We start from the raw sequence: 22,474 nt of genomic DNA, 5'->3' as shown, positions 1-22,474 counted from the left end.
ATCTTCAAATATGAATCCAATGTAGCAGCAGGAGCCTCCTGAAGAAGAATGTTACGACTCGGTGTGTGTTTCTGGAATATGAAGTGAGTTATTATTATTCATCTCGGGCCCCTGGGCCACCCGCCACCTCGGCGCACTCCGCACTGACCAGCAAACACTCATTACTCGGGCGCCCCAGTGGACAAATATTAACTCCCTCACCTGGTACGCAGGAGGTCGTGGGTTCCATCCAAACCTGACGCCTGCTGTATATTTGAAGCGTGCGTGTTCTCCCTGTGATCGCATTGTTTTTTCTCGAGGTTTTCTCTCCAGATTTAGAATCAACGTGCTTTTAGAGTATTTGGCTGCTATACATTTCTGCACGATATGCCACTTTCATTTGTGGTCAGGTGGCTTCTGGAAAATAGCTCAGTGGGGCAATACCTGGTGAAATAAAACAAATAGTTTAGTTTATAGTTTCGTTTCATTTGCGCTTCTCGACAGCTACTGCTGGCATTGAGAACCCCGATCTGGGCCGATACGGGCCAGCCGTGAGACCCGTACTGCACCGCTGGCATGGAAAGCCTCACTCAGTCTCAAGACTCTTCTAAGGAGGGTTCCTGCATTGGGATGTTTGACCAATTCCTCCATCACGAGTGATTGACTCCCTGTGAGAGGAGCACCGGAGAACTCGGAGAAGAACCCCAGGGGGTTGACGCACAGACGGGTTCACGAGCCCACTTGGTATGCAGTGCAGTTACCACCACCTCGTGCACAAGCCTCCTCCACACGCTGCCCAGCGGGTTGTGTGACTCTCATACATGTCGAAGTGAGCCACCAAACCTTGAGAAACATCGACACACTGTCACACGGACGGTATTCATTCACAGGCAGAGGCAAGGACAGTGGAGAAGGTTCCAGTGTTGGTATTTTGGAGGGAGCAGGGGAGCTTGGGGAGTGGTGTTGATGTCAATGCTAAGGACATCACAGTCCGTCCCCAGCGCGTAATTTAAACTATTTTGTTTATTTTACCAAGTAAGGCCCACTAGCTCTTTTTCAGAAGCGACTTGACTATCACAAATTAGAGCTCAACGAAGTGGCCTCAGCAGCCAAATATACCCTGAACGAGTGGTGATGGTAATTCTGAATGTTGGAGGGACAAAAACGGAGGAACCCGGAGAAAAATCGTACGTGACCACGGGAAGAGAGGTACACGCATATTCCAAACATACAGCAGTCGTCAGGGTCGGGATCGAACCCACCACCTCCTGTAGACCAGGCGAGGGAGTTAATATCTCATAGCCACCGTGATGATGATAGAGACACGCACATTCTAAATATACAGCAGGCGTCAGGGTCGGGATCGAACCCACGACCTCCTGTATACCAGGCGAGGGAGTTAACATCTCATAGCCACCGTGATGATGATGATAGAGAGGGATACGCAAACTCCAAATATACAGCAGGCGTCAGTCAGGGTCGGGATCGAACCCACGACCTCCTGTAGACCAGGCGAGGTAGTTAACATCTCCGAGCTACCGTGATGATGATGATAGAGACACGCAAATTCTAAATACACAGCAGGCGTCAGGGTCGGGATCGAACCCACGACCTCCTGTAGACCAGACGAGGGAGTTAACATCTCCTAGCCACCGTGATGATGATGATAGAGACACGCAAATTCTAAATACACAGCAGGCGTCAGGGTCGGGATCAAACCCACGACCTCCTGTAGACCAGGCGAGGGAGTTAACATCTAGCCACCGTGATGATGATGATAGAGAGGGATAGGCAAACTCCAAATATACAGCAGGCGTCAGTCAGGGTCGGGATCGAACCCACGACCTCCTGTAGACCAGGCGAGGTAGTTAACATCTCCTAGCCACCGAGGGAACCTCACGTCGCTGGTGCGGCTGCTGGCGAAACGGGATCTGCGGTGCGCGGCAGTGCTGACGTCGGCAGGCCACGAGAGACACGAGAGGGCGACATCTCGGGGGGAAGGGTCACAGAGACGGGCCCATCGGGACGCCTCGGGGGCGTGGCCGGGGCGGAGCGAGGCCACGCCCCCTGGGGGGACCTCGGGGCTGTCGCTGCTCAAGATCGTCGCTGTCGTCTCGTCGCCTTCGTCGCCGCCGTCTTCGCTCGACATTGCGAAGTTAGAAAGTTGTTGGCCGTCTCCGTCAGCGCCGTCGGCGTTAGACGGCTAGAGTTGTGTGTAGGCCGGCGACTGTAGAGTGTGCACACACGTTGTGTGTGTTGTCCCGATGGTGCTCGTCAAATAATGAAGTGCCTGCAAGTCTTCCTGTCTCCGAGTTCGTCACTACATCGACAAGATCCCCCGCATAGCCTGCGGCAAATGCTGTCAGCGAGCACCGCACACGAGGGGGTGGGAGGCCAGCACCACGCCCGGCCGCCTTTGTCTCCCCAGTGGTGATGTTTACGCACCGCACCAGGTACTCATTTAAGGCTGAGTCGACCTAGCGGAGGCCCAGGACCGGTTCAGGTAATCTTCACTGGTGTTTGCCGCGAGCTGAAATTAAACTCTGGTCGCCGGGTTCGGAGCGCATACACACCCCAAAACATAGAAAGACAAATATCGCCCGCATAGCCTTAACCGACTATTCAGGCAAGTGCTGTTAGCGAGCAACCAATACATAAACACGACAACAAACACAGACGCAGACACACACCGCGATAAGACGCACAAGTCATGGCAAACACAGGTCTCGACAGACACACGCTGTCGACATGTATGGCCTCGCTGGTTTACTACCGAAGTCGCCGGCTCCACGGTCTCGTGCCTGGTCTATGGTCGTCTCGGGTCGCCCATTATCGCGTTCACAATCTGGCGCTGGCCAGAGGTCGCAAACGGGTACCCGGCCGCACCAGGGTCGCAAACGGTTACCCGTACCCGGCCGTACCCGTACCCTACCCGTACCCGGCCGGGTACGGGTAAGGTACTGGTATCGGGTACCTGATTGCGACCTCTGGGATGAAGCCACGTTGCAGGCGCGGGTGGTTTGATTCTAGGAACTTGAATTGTGAGAAGAGACGACGTTGGGACATGAGTGACAAACGGTGACTCACCAGTGATTCACGGCCTACCCGTACCCGGCCGCGCCAGGGTCGCAAACGGGTACCCGTACCCGGCCGGGTACGGGTAGCCGGGTATCGGGTAGGGTACGGGTATCGGGTACCCGGTTGCGACCTCTGGCGCTGGCCTCGTGGCTCAGAGGGGAGGTGACTCGAAGTGAGGGCTCAGAGAGGAGGTGGCTCCAGGTGAGAGGGCTCAGAGAGGTGGCTCTGGGTGAAGATGAGTCAGACAGACGAGGCGCGTGGTTTCCTGCATTCCACAACACCCGAGACGGGTGCTGTGGCGACATCGCCGCCAGCCTCCGGGCGACTTTTGCGGAAGCGCCTGCCCCCGCCTGCCCCCGCGTGAACCCAACACGCGCGAGAGGCGACTCCGCCTGCCCTCATCGGCCGTGACCCCGCCGTGACCTCAGCGCGAGGAGGCTCCGAGGTCATTCAGTGGAAGCGGAGTTGATGGATCACGTAAAGATCATAATTGCGCACCCCCGAGCTCTGAAGCGTTGTCCCCTCGTACGAGCGGTGGTGCTTTGTCCGCGTCCTTCGGCCACCTCGCGCGCGAGGCGAAACTCTTGTAGCGCGGAATTCGTGGCCGCCAAAACATCCCAGCGGCGCAGTCGGCACCCTCCTGGCACGACGCCTTGAGCCTCAGTGAAGCCGTTCGAGATCAGGGGTCAGCAACATGCGGCTCGTGGCCGCTATTCACGAAGGAACCACCACCGTCTTGGGGTCACCGCAGTGCATTGCGGCTCTTAAAATAGTGGGATTTTTGTGACCGGATTAGAAAAAAATGCCTCTTCTTGGTATTTTGGATGCCGACCACCACCCCGCCCCCCGGTCTAGACAATGAGATGAAGGCCATCAGTCGAGTAATCGTCGTCGTTGTTGTTTCGTCGCGACCGAACGCAGAGAGCACGAGGCGTGGGGTCTGTAACTTATTTTTTTCTTTTTTTAAATCAGGAATTTTGTTGTTGCAATTATGATCAATTTCTTTATTTTGCTTATCTGTTATTGTTTGTTTTAATTAATGTTACTGTGGCTTGTGCGTATGTCGGGGAAGCGGCGGTGTCGGTTTTTTGTTGAAACCCGATTTGAGAGCTCACTGGCTCACGGGGTAATTTAAAATGAACTGAAACTGAAAATGCAAATGCCCTCGTGCCGTGAAAAATTCAACCATCGCGGAAAATCGATAATTATCGGGATTGAGGACCGCGAATTGATTGAAGAATCGATTCGCTAGTTTGCCTCATGTTTATCGTCGCCTTTATAGCCGCACTCGATAATAAAAATATCGTCATCAATCAGCATATCAGTCGTTAATGAGTTACATCGATGTCAAGCACAGACCGCCGGTGATTCTCCAGCCGGATCCCACACACGAAGCATCCAGTTGGTCGCATGCAACGGAATCGGTTGCGTGTCGACGGCGTCTGTGCAACCGACGGCATCCGTGCAACCGGTTGCCAGCAGTTGCGCCTCCAGTCGGCACTGACTCGTATTGAAGCCACCTGCTCACTCAGAGACTGCGTTGCGCAACTTATTTCTGTACAAATTTACGCAAAAAAATGACGCATTCCTCTGCAATAGCATTGTGTGTGTGGCCTTAAATAGAATAAATAAGAAGCGACGTTTCGGGCAATTACCCTTCTTCATAGCACCATACACAGCTCGGTCAGTTGAGATAAATAGTGGATAACACGAGTTGGAGACTGCCACTTGGAGCCGGATGAGAATTAAAAAGAATGTTTTCGTGATGACCACTCTCTTTTTAAAATCGGATAATCATTTATGGATGAGCCGCAAGTATCGATTCCGAACGACGCGCCTGTGCATCGCTACTTGCCTACGAAAGCGACTCTCGCCGTACAGACACAGCCAGTGGTAGATAGACTCGGCGTGAGGTTCACCGCCACGGAGGACGCAGGGATGGAGCTGCGTGAAGCGTGAGTCATCGTCACAGTCACCATCATCCACGATCGAACCGCTCCTTCAAACCCGTCGCAATCTCTCACGTGCTGCGATGCAGCAATAGCACACACACAGAGTCATATCACCAGGACGTCGCACCCCCCGCGCGTGGTCTCACGCGAAGCGTCCGGGGGCCACGCTACCTGCCCGGCTCGTCCTGCTCGCCGTAAACACGCGGCCCAAATGCACAATTTGGGCCACGAGTCGCTGGCGCAGGGGGGGGGGGGGGTCACTGACTCATTCGAGTAATTTGATCGGGGGAAGTCAGGCGGCTTCTCATTCCGACCGCAAGAAGGGGGCTCGCGTGAGCTGTGGTTGTGGATGATGAACGACTCGCGGTCATTGATATATGGCCCCGGGGAGGGTCGAACAATTGTGAGCGAATATTATCAGCCGTGCGAGAATCTTAATGTGATTTCAGAATCCTCTATTCTCTCTCTTTCTTTTTCTTTTATTAATCCATTCCTAAATTGGTGTTGGGATGGCAGTCCGGGGCAGCGATCTTGTCAGATGCAGACATCTCGGTCTACTCGCCAGAGGCAAATGATGCTCCTAACACGGGACATTCTTTTGGCAGTGGCAAAGTATGAAAAGACACCGGTTCTATTGCCAGAAAGGGTCACACCTGCTCTTATGTGTTTCAATAATGTTCCTATTTGGTCTGCGGCGGCATCTCCTCGTGTTCTGCTCGACCCGGGGATTCCCTGCCCTTCTCCCGATCCCCCATCTCTGACCCTCACCACGACCCCCCATCATGGTAACCTCGCTCAAGGCGTCCGCCCGTCTTTATTCCAATGCCCCTGTTTAGTCGTGCGACGCAGAATGTTTTTTTCAAATCGTTTGTAGCTTGGCCGACATGCTGCTGCCGCGGGGTATTGAGCGGAGCGAGGAAACGCGAGCGCGCCGCGCCCATTCCTCCTGACCCTGCATTGGCTTCCCGTAAACACAAACACACAGAAGCCTCCACTGGTGAAGTTCCCGTCGTGGTCTTCGTAATCCCTGGAAGGGGGGCGTTCAGTAGTAGACAGAGCGGTCAGTAGAACGCCTTGCCCCAGACCGTTGGAGGCGCTCCGGCATGCGACTGTTTTAGGGCTCGTCTGTAAGCTGCGTGTACTTCCTCTGGCGTGTCCGCCTGTTGCAAGGGGGCTGTGCTCCTCTGGGATTCTGTTGTGAAGCGCTGTGAGGCCGTGCGTGAATGGCGCTCAACAAAAAGCGGACTCTTACGTCGGACTTACTGAACTCATATCGATTTACACGATTCGTATCGATTTACACGACTCGTGACCGCTGTTTGTTGCTGGCCGCTTGACGTTGTGGCGCTCTTAAAACAACAACCAGGCGCGTCATGAAACACCCAAAAAATATCCCTCCCACCCCTCCCCTCCCTCCCCTCCCTGCCTCCCTCTTTTTTTTTTGTTTTTTTTTGTTTTTTTACGATCAGTGGAAACAAGAAGATGCTCGGTGTATTCGGCACTTTGTTTCGGTCATCATTTCGTATTTTTTTTTTTTTTTTTTTTTTTTAAACGGGGCTTTATGTTGCCCTCGCTCGCTCGCTCTCTCGCTCACTCGCTCTCTCGCTCGCTCTCTCGCTCGCTCTCTCGCTCACTCTTTCGCTTGCTCGCTCTCTCGCTCTCTCTCACTCGCTCTCTCTCTCGCTCATTCTCTCGCTCACTCTCTCGTTATTTACGCCGCCCCCCTCGCAGTCCTATGGCCTCCGACGGGTAGCTCATAACAGCATGCAGAGCTCCCCGTCATCTGCCACGGAGCACACGGCCTCCTCCATCGCCCACTGCTCCTTGAAGGCCGGCACGGCGTGGGTCAGCCGCGCATGGCGGAACTCCAGCCACACCCTGGCTCCGACCAGAGCGCGGAAGATGCCCAGGCTGCTGGCCGGACGTTTCCCCTCCAGGGCCACCTTCCTCGCCCTGTAAATGGCGAGCTTGGCGTAGCCGACAAGCACGTTGACCAGCCCCTGAAGATGTTGGGATCCGTCGCCCTTTCGGTATCCAAAGATGAGGACCGTCGGGGAGAAGTGGAGGCTGAACTTTAGGAGGATGTTTCTCAGGACCTTGAACAGCGAGTCCAGGCTCTTGCACTCCACGTATTGGTGCGCCACCGTCTCCACTTTTCCGCAGAACCGGCACTCCGGGGGCGTGTCAGTGAAGCGCGCCAGGGAGGCGTTGGTGGTGACGGTGCCGTGGGCGATGCTCCAGCTGAGGTCGCCGATGCGGTTGTACGTCGGGCTGGAGTAGAGTTGCCTCCAGCGAGGCCTCTCCGGAGAGATGCAGGGCAGGGCTTTCCTCCAGGCATGGTCCTTATGGCTCCTCAGGGTGTCCTGTTGGTGAAACCGGACCATGTAGGAGTAGAGCACCTTCCTCTTGACATTTGCGAAGGCCACCTCTGGTAGGTCCTCCAGCCGGCACAGGTTGTGATCCGCCTTCGCTTGTCGGCATTGGCGACGCAGTGGCACGACGGAGAGCTCCGGTGGAGGGGGACCGAGAGGGGCCTCGTCATCCCCAACGCCGATGGGGGGCGTTCTCCCCGCTGCCGCTGAGAAGGCCACCTTGGCTTCGGCCAGGATCCGGGCAGCCACCCGGAGCGATTGCAGCCCTGTCTTTGCGGCCATGTCTGCTGGTCCGAGCCACCGGCCCCGTGTTCCAGGCTCCACCAGATCTCCCATCCTGGTGAGCCGCGCGTTGGTGAGGCGCCTCTCCATGCCGGGGGTGGCGGTGGTGGACGGCAGCTTTGTCTGCGGGTTCCTGAAGATCGGTTCGAAGACCAGATCCTCGGCCGATTGCGGCTGGTTCAGCCTCCTGACGGCGAGGGAGCTCCACGTCTGCAGGACGCTCCTGTAGAAAGGTGGCAGCTGTCCCAGTGGGAGGCCCTGCAGGTCCATGTAGAATAGTTGTTTGGAGCACTGCAGACCCCCCAGCTGTTTGAGTAGGAAGGAGGCCGTGACGCTCCAGGCTGGTGCAGGGGTGGTGGCGTGCAGGAACTTTTGTGCGGCCTGCAGTCGGAAGGTGGCCAGCTGACTCCGCACGCACACCAGCCCGTGACCGCCCTCGTCCAGTGGCAGGGCCAGGACCCCAGCCGCGACCCGGTGTCCTCTGCCCGACCAGAAGAAGTCGAGGACTCGCTTCTGAAGCGCGTTGACGAGGCTCATGGGGGGGTGCAGGGAGAAGAGTCGGTGCCACAGCATGGACGTCACCAGCTGGTTCACCACCAACGTCTTTGTCCTGAAGGTGAGGAACTTGCACAGGCGACTCCAGGTGCCCAGCCGCTCCTTCACCTTCCCCTCCAGCTCGACCCAGTTCCTTTGCGGTGGTTCCTCCTCTGGTCCCAGGAAGACCCCCAGGTGGTGCAGGGATGTCGTGCTCCAATTGATGGTTTTTGCCTTCTCCGGACACTCGGTCATGTCCCACGCTCCAACCAGCAGGCCGCTGCACTTTTGCCAGTTCATTTTGGATGAGGAGGCCTTCGAAAAGACCTCCTGACACTCGTGCAGCAGGGCGACATCATCCAGGGAACGAAGGATGAGGAGGATGTCATCGGCGTATGCCGTCAGGACCAAACTGACATTTGGTTCCCTGAGCACCAGGCCGCTGAGTCTCCGCCTTATGAGATTCAGGAAAGGCTCTAATGCCAGTGCATAAAGTTGGCCCGACAATGGGCATCCCTGCCTCACTCCTCGGTCGAATTTGACAGGGGCAGTGAGGGTGCCGTTGATCTTGATCATGCACTCCGCCTTGGTGTAGAGTAGGCGGATCGTTCGGACAAACCCATCTCCAAAACCAAAGGCCTTGAGGGTTCCCAGGAGGTATTTGTGGTCCACTCTGTCAAAAGCCTTTTCCTGGTCAAGGGCCAGAAACGCGATTGGGATGCCCAACCTCTGGGACATCGCGATGAGGTCTCTGACCAGGAAGATGCCGTCGTGGATGGATCGTCCGGGGATGGTGTAGGACTGGTCCCTGTTTACGACTTGTGCAATCACCCCTTTCAGTCGCAGGGAGAGAGCCTTCGTCAATATTTTGTAGTCGGTGTTCAGGAGGGACACCGGACGCCAGTTTTGTAGGTGCCTCAGGTCTCCGTTCTTGGGAAGCAGAGTGAGCACCGCTCTCCTCCAAGACTGAGGCATCACCCCGGTGACAGAGGCTTCCTCCAGCACCTCTCTGTAGTCCTCCCGTAGGGATGGCCAAAAAGCGGCGTAAAACTCCCCTGTTAGCCCGTCTAACCCTGGAGATTTATTTGGGGCCAGTCCTCCTACAGCTGCGTCAAGGTCATTCCTGGTGAGCTTTAGCTCCAGCAGCTCCTTCCCGTCTTCCTCCAGGGTGGGTAGACCGCTCCATGCCTCCGCCTGGGCCGCTCCCGATGTTTCTTCAGGGGAGAACAGGCTGCCGTAGAAGTCTCTGATGATGGTCGACTTCTGCTGGAGTTCGTGCGCCAGGACACTGTCACCATCAAAAAGGCACTCCATGTATTTGCGTCTCCCGTTCTGCCTCCCGAGGGAGTAGAAAAACGGGGATCCCGTGTCGAGGTCTGTGATGAGCTTCACCCGGGATCGCACAAACGCTCCCCTCGTCTGCTCCTCCTGTAGGCCTTTGAGACGCTCCCTAATCTCCTCGTATTCTCGGAGAAGAGCAGGGTCATTGTCCTCGGCGAGGCGACTCTCCAAATCGAGGACCCGGGCTTCCATGTCGGTGATGTCCGCGTTCTTCAGTCTGGTGCTCCCCCAGGTGTATTGTTGGCACAACAGCCTGGTGTGCACTTTGCCCATGTCCCACCATTGGGCCAGAGAGTCGAACTGCGTTTTGGTTTTTTTCCACTCTTCCCAGAAGTCCTCGAACATCTCTATGAAGGTGCCATCCCCCAGCAGCGAGTTGTTAAAATGCCAGTGGGACGCGCCCTCGCGGGCTCTCTCCAGCCTGACACGGAGCACGATGAGGTTGTGATCCGTGAAGGGTGCCGCCCTGATGCCAGACGTTATGGCGCACGTCACAAAGTTCTTAGAGATGTAAAATCTGTCGAGCCTGGACTGTGTCACCGAGCCATCGCGCCTCGTCCTCGTGTACGTGAACTGGCGTTGGCCAGGGTGATGTATGCGCCACACGTCCACCAAGGCGGCGTCCTCCAGTAGTCCCTGCATCTCCCTCTTCGGCCCAACTCCCCCCTGCTGCCTTCCCGAACGATCCAGGGCGCCGATTGTGCAGTTGTGGTCGCCACCCACAATCACGCACTCGTCGTCCGGGATCCCAGCCAGGTGCCTCCTCAGGAGGTGCAGGAACGGGATCTTCTCCTTGTTGTTGACCGGCGCGTACACGTTCAGTAGGTGGGTGGTGACATCGCCCACCCTGACCGTTACCGCGAGCAGCCTTCCCTTCACCACTTCGGTCTGGGTGATGAGCTCGGGATGAAACCCTTTAGCGAACAGGGTCGCGACTCCACAGGAGGTGTTGTCAAGGTGGCTGTAGAAGGAGTCCCCTCCCCACTCCTTTCTCCAGTCATCCTCGTCCTCGACCGTGAGATGCGTCTCCTGAATGAAGAAGACAGAGGCAGCGTGTTTCCTCGCAAGAGACATCGCGGAAAACCTCCGCACTGCCTCCCTGCAGCCGTTCACATTTAGGGAGGCGATGTACATAGGCATTGGTTTTTGCTTGCCTCCATGTCCTCCCACTTCCTAATTTGTCTGCGGAAATATCTCAGCTTTGCCCTCTCCTTGCCCCGGGACTTGAGTCCCTGATTGGCGAGGACTCTGTCGGCTTGAGTCACAGAGGCCTTTATTGCCTTGCTGTCCTTCCATCGAACCATGGCCATGTCCGCTCTGTCCTTCCTCAGGTTGGTGTCATCAAGGAATTTCCAGAGATCTTCCGAGGAGACCAGGCAAGTCTGAGAGTCAAGGACTGTAGACTCCTGGCTGCTGTCGCTCCCCACACTGAGGCAGTCGTCCCGATCAGAGTCGATTACCCCGGCGTCCGTCTCTGCTGGAAGAGCTGCAGCGGCTGGGCTGGCGCATGGCCCAGCGGCATCCTCTCCCCCAGTGTCGTGGACGATTTGGGATGTCTCCTGCTCAGGCTCTTCGGGTGGATGGCCCCGGGGTGTTTCTTCCACTGGTTTTGGGTCAGCAGTGGGACGGGGACCTTCCTCGTCATTCCCATCCATTTCATCCTCGGTGAGTGTGCTTGATGACTCTCCACCGACTTCCTCATCTTGGTCGAGGGCTGAGCCAATAGGATCTGTCATCGTTTCATGCATAGCTGGTGGGGAGTGAGTCTCTATCACCGCAGTAGACGGGTCGATTTCCGTGGCGATGTCGCCTTCATCGTCCGCGCTCTCCTGCTGTGGAAACCCGTCCCCAGACACACGCTGCTTCTTCCTTATGACGAGTTTCTTCCTCGCCGCCCGCGCGTCACTCGGCGTGGCGTCCGGGATGGCGAAAACCATGTCGTCGGCGTCCGGCAGCTGTTCTGGTTCCTCCCCCGGTGTGGGAGGTTTCACCGCTTCTTCCGGTTCGAGGTCTGGGAGGGGTTCCTCCTCTGAATTAGACCCTTGCGATCCGGTTTCTTCAGTATTTTTCCTCTTGCGATTAGTCGCTTGAGGTGGCGATGTTGGGGCCACTACCTCAGGTGTAGGAGGCTGCGTGGCTGGCGGGTCCGGTGTGGGCTGTTGGGGGCCTTGTTGCAGTGGGGGCTCTTGCTGCTTTCCCCCCTCTGCTGTGCCTCCCTCCTCCCCACTCTTTTCTCCGACCCTTGGCGTCGTCGGTTTAGGGCAATCCCTTCGGAAGTGGCCCTCTTCTTTGCAAAGATTGCATTTGATGCAATCCTTGGCATAGTACAGTCTATGGGCAACGCCTGCATAGACAATCACAAACGATCCCTCCCCCTGTTGTCCGGGAGTCAGTAGGACTTGCACCTGCCTCCTGAAACAAAAGACGTGTTTCAGGGTGGGGTGTCTGCACCCCAGCGACACGCCACGTACTGGCGACACGACCGTGCCCAGCTTGGACACGTGCTCCAGCATGTCCTTGTCGGGGATGTAGGGCGGCACGTTGGAAACGACGATTCGCGCCGCCACCGAAACGATGGGTTCCAGTTGGACGTACACTCCCCGCACGGTTATCCCCTTCTCGACGGCCGCATCGGCCACCTTCTTCGTCGTCAGGAAGAAGACGGCTTTCCCGCTGAGCTTCGCGGCGTGGGCGATGGTGTCTGGCGGGACGATGGCGGCCAGGGCCATGACGTACTCCTCGATCATGACGGAGCTCGAGGCGTAGCAGCGGATGCCGTTCTCGCGCGGCGGAAATGTTCGCTGCGCGCTTGGGGGGGTTGGCCTTGGAGCAGAGGCCCGAGTGGGGGGCCTCGTGGCTCCGGGCAGATTGGCAGCTGCGGCCTGTGCGTAGGTGGCCATTTAATTCCTCCTACCCTCAAACGCTGCCTGACTGTGGTGTAGCGCTTCTATATAGAGCTCCCCTCGAGAGTGTAAACTGAGGATCAAGAAGTAATCCTCGTTGAAGAAAATAAAGAAAGTTAGGAAAAGGAATAAATTAATTTATTGAATAAATTAGATGTATTTATTATTTATTGAATAAATTAACCTATTGAGAAAAAATAGAATGTACAAATAAATAATAAATGGAGATCGAATTATAAATTTACGTCATAAATAAATAAATAAACTGTACCTGCGCGAAAGGAGCCCAATAGTTAATCATTAACCATTAGGCTTCCTAATCCGCAAAGTCAACAGTAGCGTTCAAATTATCGTGTGGCTTAAACTCTGTGCTTTAACGGCAAATGCTCACACTAGAAACAAGTTATAACAAATCTTAAATAGTTTGAGAATCGCAAACTGAGATTAACAACATAAGCAGAAGAATACCGGAACTATAAGCAAAGTATAAAAAGCCAGTTAAAGTATGAAAACGATGCTTGAATAAACTATGGGTTCGACCACCGCACTTTAGAAACCACAGCGTGTTTCAGAAGGCTGTGCCTCCCCCTAGCTGTTAAGCTTCAGAAAGTAAAGAAAAATAGAAAACCACACAAATATGACTACCTGTGTGTGCAAGAGGCAGAATACTTACTCTTACTGAGTAAAATCTGTAAAGAAAAGAAGCAGTTAGAAGCGGGTTTTTAAAGAAAAATTATAAGAAAGTCAGGAGCTCAAAACGAAGCGCGCCTCTCTCTCTCCCCTCTCTCCTCCCCTCTCCCCTCCCCTCACTCCCACCCCTCACTCCCTCCCCTCCCTCCCCTCCCTGCCTCCCTCTCTCACCTCACCTCCACTCCCTCCCTCCCCTCACTCCCACCTCTCCCCTCCCTCCCCTCACTCCCTCCCCTCACTCCCTCCCCTCACTCCCTCCCCTCACTCCCTCCCCTCCCTCCCCTCCCTGCCTCCCTCTCTCACCTCACCTCCACTCGCTCCCCTCACTCCCCTCCCGCCCTCCACCGTGACCGCCAGGGGGCGCTGGGCCCCAGTCTATGCGGCCCGAGCGAGGAATGGTCGAGGGTGGTGGTGGGGAGTAGGGGGGGGGGGAGGGTCCCCGGCCACAATCTGACTTGATGAGCGCCTGGTGGACCCATGGGATAGGTGGAGGGGGGCTCACGAGGGCGGGTGGGGGGTGGGGGGCCACATCTCGTGGTGGCAGAGCGGCTGTTGACAGCAGGAAGCGGCGACCACGTGGTTGCGTCACGTTGACGACAGTGATCGTGGTGGTGATGGTGGTGGTGGTGATGTCACTCGTTCACGACCAACGTGGCGCGGGGTGGTGCTGGCTGGCTCGACGGCATTGCCCGTCAGTGCGGCGGTGGGGACAAAGATGGGTGGGGGGGGGGAATCACTCCCCACCCCCATCCCTCACCACGACCCCCACCTCTCACCCTCACCACGACCCCCACCTCTCACCCTCACCACGACCCCCACCTCTCACCCTCACCACGACCCCCACCTCTCACCCTCACCACGACCCCCACCTCTCACCCTCACCACGACCCCCACCTCTCACCCTCAACACTCTCACCACAACCCCCACCTCTCATCCTCACCACGACCCCCATCCCTCACCCTCACCACGACCCCCACCTCTCACTCTCACCACAACCCCCACCTCTCACCCTCACCACGACCCCCATCTCTCACCCTCACCACGACCCCCACCTCTCACCCTCACCACGACCCCTATCCCTCACCCTAACCACGACCCCCATCTCTCACCCTCACCACGACCCCCACCTCTCACCCTCACCACAACCCTCACCTCTCCCTCTCACCATGACCCCCACCTCTAACCCTCACCACGACCCCCACCTCTCACCCTCACCACGACCCCTATCCCTCACCCTCACCACGACCCCCATCTCTCATCCTCACCACGACCCCCACCTCTCACCCTCACCACGACCCCCACCTCTCACCCTCACCACGACCCCTATCCCTCACCCTCACCACGACCCCCATCCCTCACCCTCACCACGACCCCCACCTCTCACCCTCACTACAGCCCCCCATCTCTCACCCTCACCACGACCCCCATCTCTCATCCTCACCACGACCCCCACCTCTCACCCTCACTACAGCCCCCCATCTCTCACACTCACCACGACCCCTATCCCTCACCCTCACCACGACCCCCATCCCTCACCCTCACCACGACCCCCACCTCTCACCCTCACTACAGCCCCCCATCTCTCACCCTCACCACGACCCCCATCCCTCATCCTCACCACGACCCCCACCTCTCACCCTCACTACAGCCCCCCATCTCTCACCCTCACCACGACCCCCATCCCTCATCCTCACCACGACCCCCACCTCTCACCCTCACTACAGCCCCCCATCTCTCACACTCACCACGACCCCCATCTCTCACCCTCACCACGACCCCCACCTCTCTCGCGCAAGGCTCCCATCTCCCGGCGAGATTGCGAGCCCCCCCCCCCCCCGCTATTTAATGAGATGCTGGGGGGTCGATGAGGTTCTGAGTTTTTTTATTCCTGCCGTTAAGAGGAGGTCCTCACCTCGTCACGTTCCCATCGACTTCCAATGAACGTTGACACTTCAAAGGGAGCGCACGCGTAGGCGGGACGCCCTGGGGGTGATTGTGGAGGGGGGGGGGCAGATTCCCAGGGGAGGGGGGGGTGATGTCGCGAACGCGGCGCGACTTCGCTCGCTCGCTCTCCGTTCGCGACGCGGCGCCAGTCTCTGCGTGCGACCACGCGTTGAGGAATCAATCAACGGGCATCGATTAACAATCTCGCTGATAACAGAAAAAAGTGAAGGGAAAGGCAATAATGCGGGAGGTGTAAAGATGTCCAAACACCAAATAGACACCGATTATTACCAGGCATTGAGTCTCCACGCCTCCTGTGCTATTGCTCGAGAGGGTAGATCCGTCCTACTATTATTGTACTCGCTTCTTTGCCCGTCCTAGGACGGAAGCTGTGATATTAATGAAAATAATGAGCAGAGTATAATTGTATCTTGTGTCAATTTAATGACACTGATCTTGCACGAAAGTATGTCAAACACTTCACTACATTTCGCTGTAGCACTGTATTAATGGCAGTGATTATTGCGCTAAATGAAGTCATAAAACACCTCACTTCATGTCACTGTAGCACTGTATATAACTGACCTTCAATTTGTTCAAATTCACTGCTCTGATACTTTATTCTCTTCTGCTTTTGGTCGGGGGTTGAAATAAAATTTCAATTCGATACAATATCTGGAAAATCACCGATGTCTGTTTTATTTGACCATAATGTAGAAGCATACATACGTGCCGAGGAAATAAATAAAGACAACAAATCCACTTTGTTGCCGCGTAGAATTATTTATTAGATTCACTTTCAATAAAGAAACGTCAAACTTAAAGCGAATTTGCGAATTTTTTTTATTTCCGCTTGACATTCTTCTGCGTGAGTGTAAAAATCCACCGGCTCATGAATATTAATGAGGGGGGGGGGGTGCGGCATGTGAAGTGACGTGACGCGCGTTACACACAGACAGGTATTCTTGGCTCCTCACAGGAGTCATGGCATCTTGATGCAGCACCGCACGGGCAGAGAGGACCCCGTGGGTACAAATATCTCGCGTTCCGCGCATCGACTCGTGCTGTTGCGTGCGAACTCATTCTCCGCCGTGGACGCAAACAAGAATGTTTGTGCCTTTTGTGGCAATTAACCAGGAGGTGTTCAGATGTTCTAACACCGATAATACTTTTTCTTGCAAGGAATCAAGAACTGCATTAACCGCACGTACCTGCGGTGAACGTACTAACACACACGCTCTGATAACTCTACATTATAATGTATGCATTGGTTTTGAAACTGATTTGCTTACACCAGAGAAAGCCTTCTTTCTATATGGCCTTGTTTCTGTACCAGTGTTAGAGCGGAGAACGCCAAAAGGCGAACAGCACAAATTCCATGCACGTGTCAGAGCACTTACAGATCGGGGCGAGCAGCCGTGTCATGTATGATGTCACGTATGATGACAGAAAGGGTAAAAACCCATTCTTTTTTTAGACTTTGATATACTTGACAAAGAGGTCCAACGACGACGAAGATGTTGATGGTGCAATGAGGCGAAAGGGCTGCGGAGGGACGAGGCAGGCGCAAGCCCAGGCCAGAGGCCGTCGCTGGCAACCGGCGAGACGGACATCGCTGATACACCACCCCCACCACCCCCAATCCCCCACCCCCCCAACCCCTCCACCATCCCCCCCACCACCCCCAACCCCCCCATCCCCCCAACCCCCCCACCCCTCCACCCCCCCCAACCTCGCCCCCCCCGACCCCCCCACCATCCCCCCATCCCCCAAACCCCCCACCCCTCCACCCCCCCAACCCCCCTGCAGCCGTCGATTGGCGACCCCGATCTGTGGCGGGGCCACGCCAGGCCGTGGCCCCGCAGGAGGCCCTCGAGCCCAGAGGGCTCTTGGGGGGGGGCCCAGGGAGGGGGAGGAGGGTGGGGGGGGCACTTGATTTTATTACTCTGTCTCTCTCTCTCTGTCTCTCTGTCTCTGTCTCTCGCTCTCTCTCGTATTAATTTGCAATGAAACTGACGAAACATTTCGGATTGCAAGTGTGCGCGTGTGTCCGTGTGTCGCTGTGCACCTAGCCTGGCACACGCGCCGCGGTGACGTCAAAGTCACTTAGTGTCGTATGCTGTCTTTGTGAGTCTAGGTGTATGTACGCGACTGGTATGCGTAAAATGTGTGTGTGTGTCTGTGTCTTTGTGTGTGTGTCTTTGTGTGTGTGTGTCTGTGTCTTTGTGTGTGTGTCTTTGTGTGTGTGTCTGTGTCTTTGTGTGTGTATCTGTGTCTTTGTGTGTGTCTGTGTATTTGTGTGTGTGTCTGTGTCGTTGTGTGTGTGTGTCGTTGTGTGTGTGTCTGTGTCTTTGTGTGTCTGTGTCTTTGTTTGTGTGTCTGTGTCTTTGTGTGTCTTTGTGTGTTTTTGTGTAGTGGGGAGCGATAGTGTAGTGGTTAGCGCGCTGCGCTATGAACCCAGTGATACGAGTTCGATTCCCGCTCACGGCAAACACCAGTAACGATTATCTGAACCGGTCCCGGGCCTCCCCTAGGTCGACTCAGCCTCCAATGAGTACCTGGTGCAGTGTGTAAACATTGCCACTAGGGAGACAAAGGCGGTCGGGCGTGGTGCTGGCCACCCACCCCCTCGTGTACCGTTCCGGCCTTCATAGGTGCTCGCTAACAGCACTTGCCCCTACAGTCTGTTAAGGCTATATGGGGGATCTTTGTTTATCTTTGTTTGTGTCTTTGTGTGTGTGTCTGTGTCTTTGTGTGGGTGTCTGTGTCTTTGTGTGTATTTGTGTGCGTGTCTGCGTCTTTGTGTGTGTGTGTGTCTTTGTCTTTGAGTGTGTGTGTCTGTGTCTTTTTGTGTGTGTCTGTGTCTTTGTGTGCGTGTCTGTGTATTTGTGTGCGTGTCTGTGTATTTGTGTGCGTGTCTGTGTCTTTGTGTGTGTGTCTGTGTCTTTATGTGTGTGTCTGTGTCTTTGTGTGCGTGTCTGTGTATTTGTGTGTGTGTGTGTCTTTGTGTGTGTGTGTGTGCGTATCTGTGTCTTTGTGTGTGTGTCTGTATCTTTGTGTGTGTGTCTGTGTCTTTGTATGCGTGTCTGTGTCTTTGTGTGCGTGTCTGTGTCTTTGTGTGTGTGTCTGTGTCTTTGTGTGTCTGTGTCTTTGTGTGTGTGTCTTTCTGTGCGTGTCTGTGTCTTTGTGTGTCTGTGTCTTTGTGTGTGTGTCTTTGTGTGCGTGTCTGTGTCTTTGTGTGTGTGTGTGTCTTTGGGTGTGTGTGTCTTTATGTGCGTGTCTGTCTTTGTGTGTCTGTGTCTTTATGTGTGTGTCTTTGTGTGCGTGTCTGTGTCTTTGTGTGTCTGTGTCTTTGTGTGTGTGTCTGTGTTTGTGTGAGTGTTCGTAGCGGTAACGTAGTGCACGGCGCTACGGACCCGGCAAACTCGAGTTTGATTCCCTTTCACGAGAATCAACAGTTGAGAATAATTGTACCAGTGCTGGACTCTCCCCTAGGTTGACTCAGCCTTCAATGATTGACGGGCGGGCGAGGATCCGGCCACACCCACCCCTTCGCGTGCCGTCCCGGCCTGCACATAGGTAGGTGCTGGCTAACAGCAATTGCCCCAACAGTCTGTTGAACCTATACGGTAGGGTTTTGTATTTGTATCTTAGCATATGTGTGCGTGAGAGTCTGCGTGCGTATGGGGAGCGGTGGTGCAGCGGTTAGCGCGCTGCGCTACGAACAGGGTGACCCGAGTTCGATTCCCGCGCACGGCCAACATCGCTGACGAATGTCTGAGTCGGTCCTGGGCCTCCGCACTGGGAAGACAAAGGCTGCTGGGCGTGGTGTTGGCCACTCCCCCCCCCCCCCCCTTCGTGTGCCGTGTCGGCCTTTATAGGTGTCTTTTGGCAACAGCACTTGCTCCTTACAGTCTGTTAAGGCCTTACGGGGCATCTTTCGTCTTTGTATCCGCGTGCACACCGAGGGGTGCGTTTTGTTCGAGTGTCGAGCGTTCGCGTCGCCTTGGCCGTGTCCCAAGAATGGAACACAGAACCCGCCCGCGGCCGCATGAAGTCGCCCTGAGATGGACGCCTCCGGGCTAAACGCAAAGCGGGGAGGCCAAAAAACCCACGTGGCGAAGAGAACCGTCGCAGATTGGGCAGAGGAGGCCCAGCGTGCAGCCGAGGACAGGAAGAGATGGAGAGGGGTCATTGCAGTCGTGCCTCCCGTCAGGGGATGAAGAGGAGTAGGTCGCCTTGGCATTGAACCGCTCACGTGAGGGCTTCAGCTCAACACAGAGCCGGGATACAAAGGCGGCCGGGTGCGGCGATGCCGCGCGCCGCCTCCATCTCCGCACCCCGTCCACCAGCGCCCAACGCGGCACGCGGACCGAGCCCGCGTCAACAACGACGCGAGCCGGCGAACAAAGGCAGCACGTGGGACACGTCACGTGACGGTTACGTGTGAGTGACACCCTCGTGTGGGGGAGCGGTGGCGCAGTGGTCAGCGCACTGCGCAGCGAACTCGGCGACCCGAGTTCGCTTCCCGCTCATATCGCGAACGTCGATGACGAATATTTAAACCGGTCCACGACCTCCAACCAGGTTGAGTAACCTGGTGGGGTGGTGTAGACATCGCCACTGGGGAGACAAAGGCGGCCAGGCGTGGTGCTGGCCACCCAGCCTCTCTGTGTGCCGTGCCGGCCTTCATTGGTGCTCGCTCACAACACTTGCCCCAACGATCTGTGAAGGCGAAACGGAGGATCTGTATCTGCAACGAGCGCCGTGGGGTCAATCAATCCAACTCAGTACCGAACTCAATGTCATCTCTCAATAAATAAGCGGACGATGTCTCCTCCACGCATTACTTTCAGCTGCATCGTTTCAAGACACGCAAACTCTGGGCCGGCTTCGGCACGCGGTGTCTCATCAGCAGTGCGCAAGTTTTGCTTGAATCGATGCCGGTGCACCGCCGATATTCTGTGGGGGTCCTACTTGGACCCTACATACTAAGACGGGGAGCACCCGTTTAGCCTTATCTGACTGTTGGGGCAAGTGTTGTTAGCGAGCACCTGTTTAGGCCGTCACGGAACGCGACGGGCTGGGTCGCCAGCAACACGCTCGGCCGCCTTTGTCTCCCCAATGTCTTTGTATTGACCGAAGTGTCTCATTTATTCTGGCACATTACCGATTCGCGCTCCTTGTTACGGGTGACCCAAGCCCCCCCCCCCCCCCCCCCCTGTATGGAACCCCCGACCTAAGGGGTCCCGGTTCGCTCCCGGCTATGGCTTCTCGCTAATTGACTGAGTGTCGGGGGTTTGAAAGAAACCCCGTCCACGAGGGAGCCCCCCCCCCACCGCCCTGACCCCCACCCCGGCAGTCGATGTTTCTCATTGAGTTTGATTCCCGTGACGCATTACCGAGTCAGGCCCCCTGGCTGGGTAGGCGAGGGGGGGGGTTGGGTTGGGGGGTGTCCTTGTATTGACCGGAGTGACTGATGCGGACTGGTGGCCGGGAAGAGATGTCGCCTCTCGCGGCAACACTCCCACTCGTGTCCGCACGGAGACAAAAGCCTCGACGGGCTGCCAGGGGCAAGCGCTGCTGCTAGCGAGTAGCACCTGTGAAGGCCGGCAACGGCACACGAGGCGGTGGGTGGCCAGCGCCACGCCCGGCCGCCTTTGTCTCCCCAGTGGCGATGTCTACATATCGCACTAGGCAATTGTTTGAGGCTGAGTCGACCGAGGGGAGGCCCAGGACCGGTTCAGAAAATCGTCATTGATGGTGGCCGTAAGCGGGAATCGAACTCGGGTCGCCGGGTTTGTAACGTAGTGCGCTAACCACTCCGCTCCCCACAACAACAACAACAACCGCCATTCGACACTAAGTGGCGGGGACGTCACCACGACGCTTGTGCCAGGCTAGGTGCACGTTAAGGTCACGTGAAGTGTCGGATGCCCGCTGGTAGGAGGTCACGGGACCCAGGTGCCACGGGTCGACTGACTGAAATGAGTGGCCGATGCGCCATCTGTGCCCCCTACTGTGCCAACTTGCTGTGCTTTAGCCACCCGACGTTCCGCTCGTTGTTGTGAGCGTCGCTCCTCTGCTGAAGGGCGACTGCCTCCAACTGCCCAGTAGCGTCCTTCACGAGCCTCCTCCACAGAGGCCGATCTTGACACCGCTGGTACCAGTCATCGGCAAGTCCACTCAGCTCCACGTCCTCCTGTACCACATCACTCCATCTCTTCTCCAGCCCGTGCCGCGCCCGTTTAACCCCTTCTGTCGGGCCGAACAAAAGCGGTTTAGGCATGCGGTGGCTGGGCATGTGGGCTACATGACCCAGCCAACGCAGCCTTGCCTGCCGGAGGAGCTCACCGATGGGACTTTGTCGAGATATTTCAAGGATTTGTGGGCTCCTCACACAATCCAGTCTGGTTTAATCCAGGATGGATCATAGGCAGGCCAGCCTAAATGTTTCTAACCGGCGCAGATGTTCCATTAGGGGGGTCCCCGTTTCGCAAGCATCGAGAAGGGAGGGCGTGACCGTGGCCGAGAAGACATGAAGCTTCGTGCGGAGCGACAGACCAGGTAGCTTCCACACAACGGAGCGCAGCCGATTAAAATGTAATGCTGCTCGACTGATTCGGAGAGAGACCTCTTCTGTAAAACCGGAGCCGGTCACGTACACACCCACCACGCTGACGCAACACGCAACACACACACACTCGCCCACGCGTCCGCGCACACTCACTCTCGATCAGGCGTACGTGCACGTGGACACATTGACCCTGTGCTTACTCACAGCCACCAAGTCTCGCAGCATGCACCCACCTCCACACGCACTCGCTCGCCCATCCACCCGCACACACCTTCACTCGTACCAAAAGGCAAAGATCCTCCCCCCCACGCCAGACTTTGTATTCCCGGCTCCGTGTTCCGTGGTGTTAGCGAACACCTATGCAGGCAGGCGCGGCGCACGAAGGGGGTGCGAGTGGACAACACCCCACCCCGACTGCCTTTGTCTCCCCGGCGCTGACGCCTGCTCTCCGCCCAGATGCACGCGGACTCCGCGTCATCCTCGCAGCAGCAGCAGCAGCGACAGCAACAGCAGCGGCTTCTGGCTCAGCCATTGAACAAAGGCGGCGCGTTCAGACGCGCTTCTGCGGCCGTCTGGAACGCTCTTCCTTCCTATATTAGGCGGCCACTGGGAGCCATGCACTTTCAAGTCATCTAAATTGACAAACTCATTTCTTTAGAACTGCTTTTTTGCGTTTAGTTTGTTGTCCTTCCCCAGCACCTCCGATTAGACCCGTTGGCTCCGTACGGTGCGAACGATGTTCAACACACGTGTACATACGTGTACATACGTGTACATGCAGCAGCAGCAGTCGACGAGCGTTCGCTCTACGGCCACTGTGG

The sequence above is a fragment of the Lethenteron reissneri genome, chromosome 9 (genome assembly GCF_015708825.2).
Source record: "Lethenteron reissneri isolate LAM-NWPU_2019-01 chromosome 9, ASM1570882v1, whole genome shotgun sequence".
Classification (NCBI taxonomy): Eukaryota; Metazoa; Chordata; class Hyperoartia; order Petromyzontiformes; family Petromyzontidae; genus Lethenteron; species Lethenteron reissneri.
The sequence above is the reverse complement of the archived record's forward strand: the minus strand, read 5'-3'. Positions refer to the sequence as shown.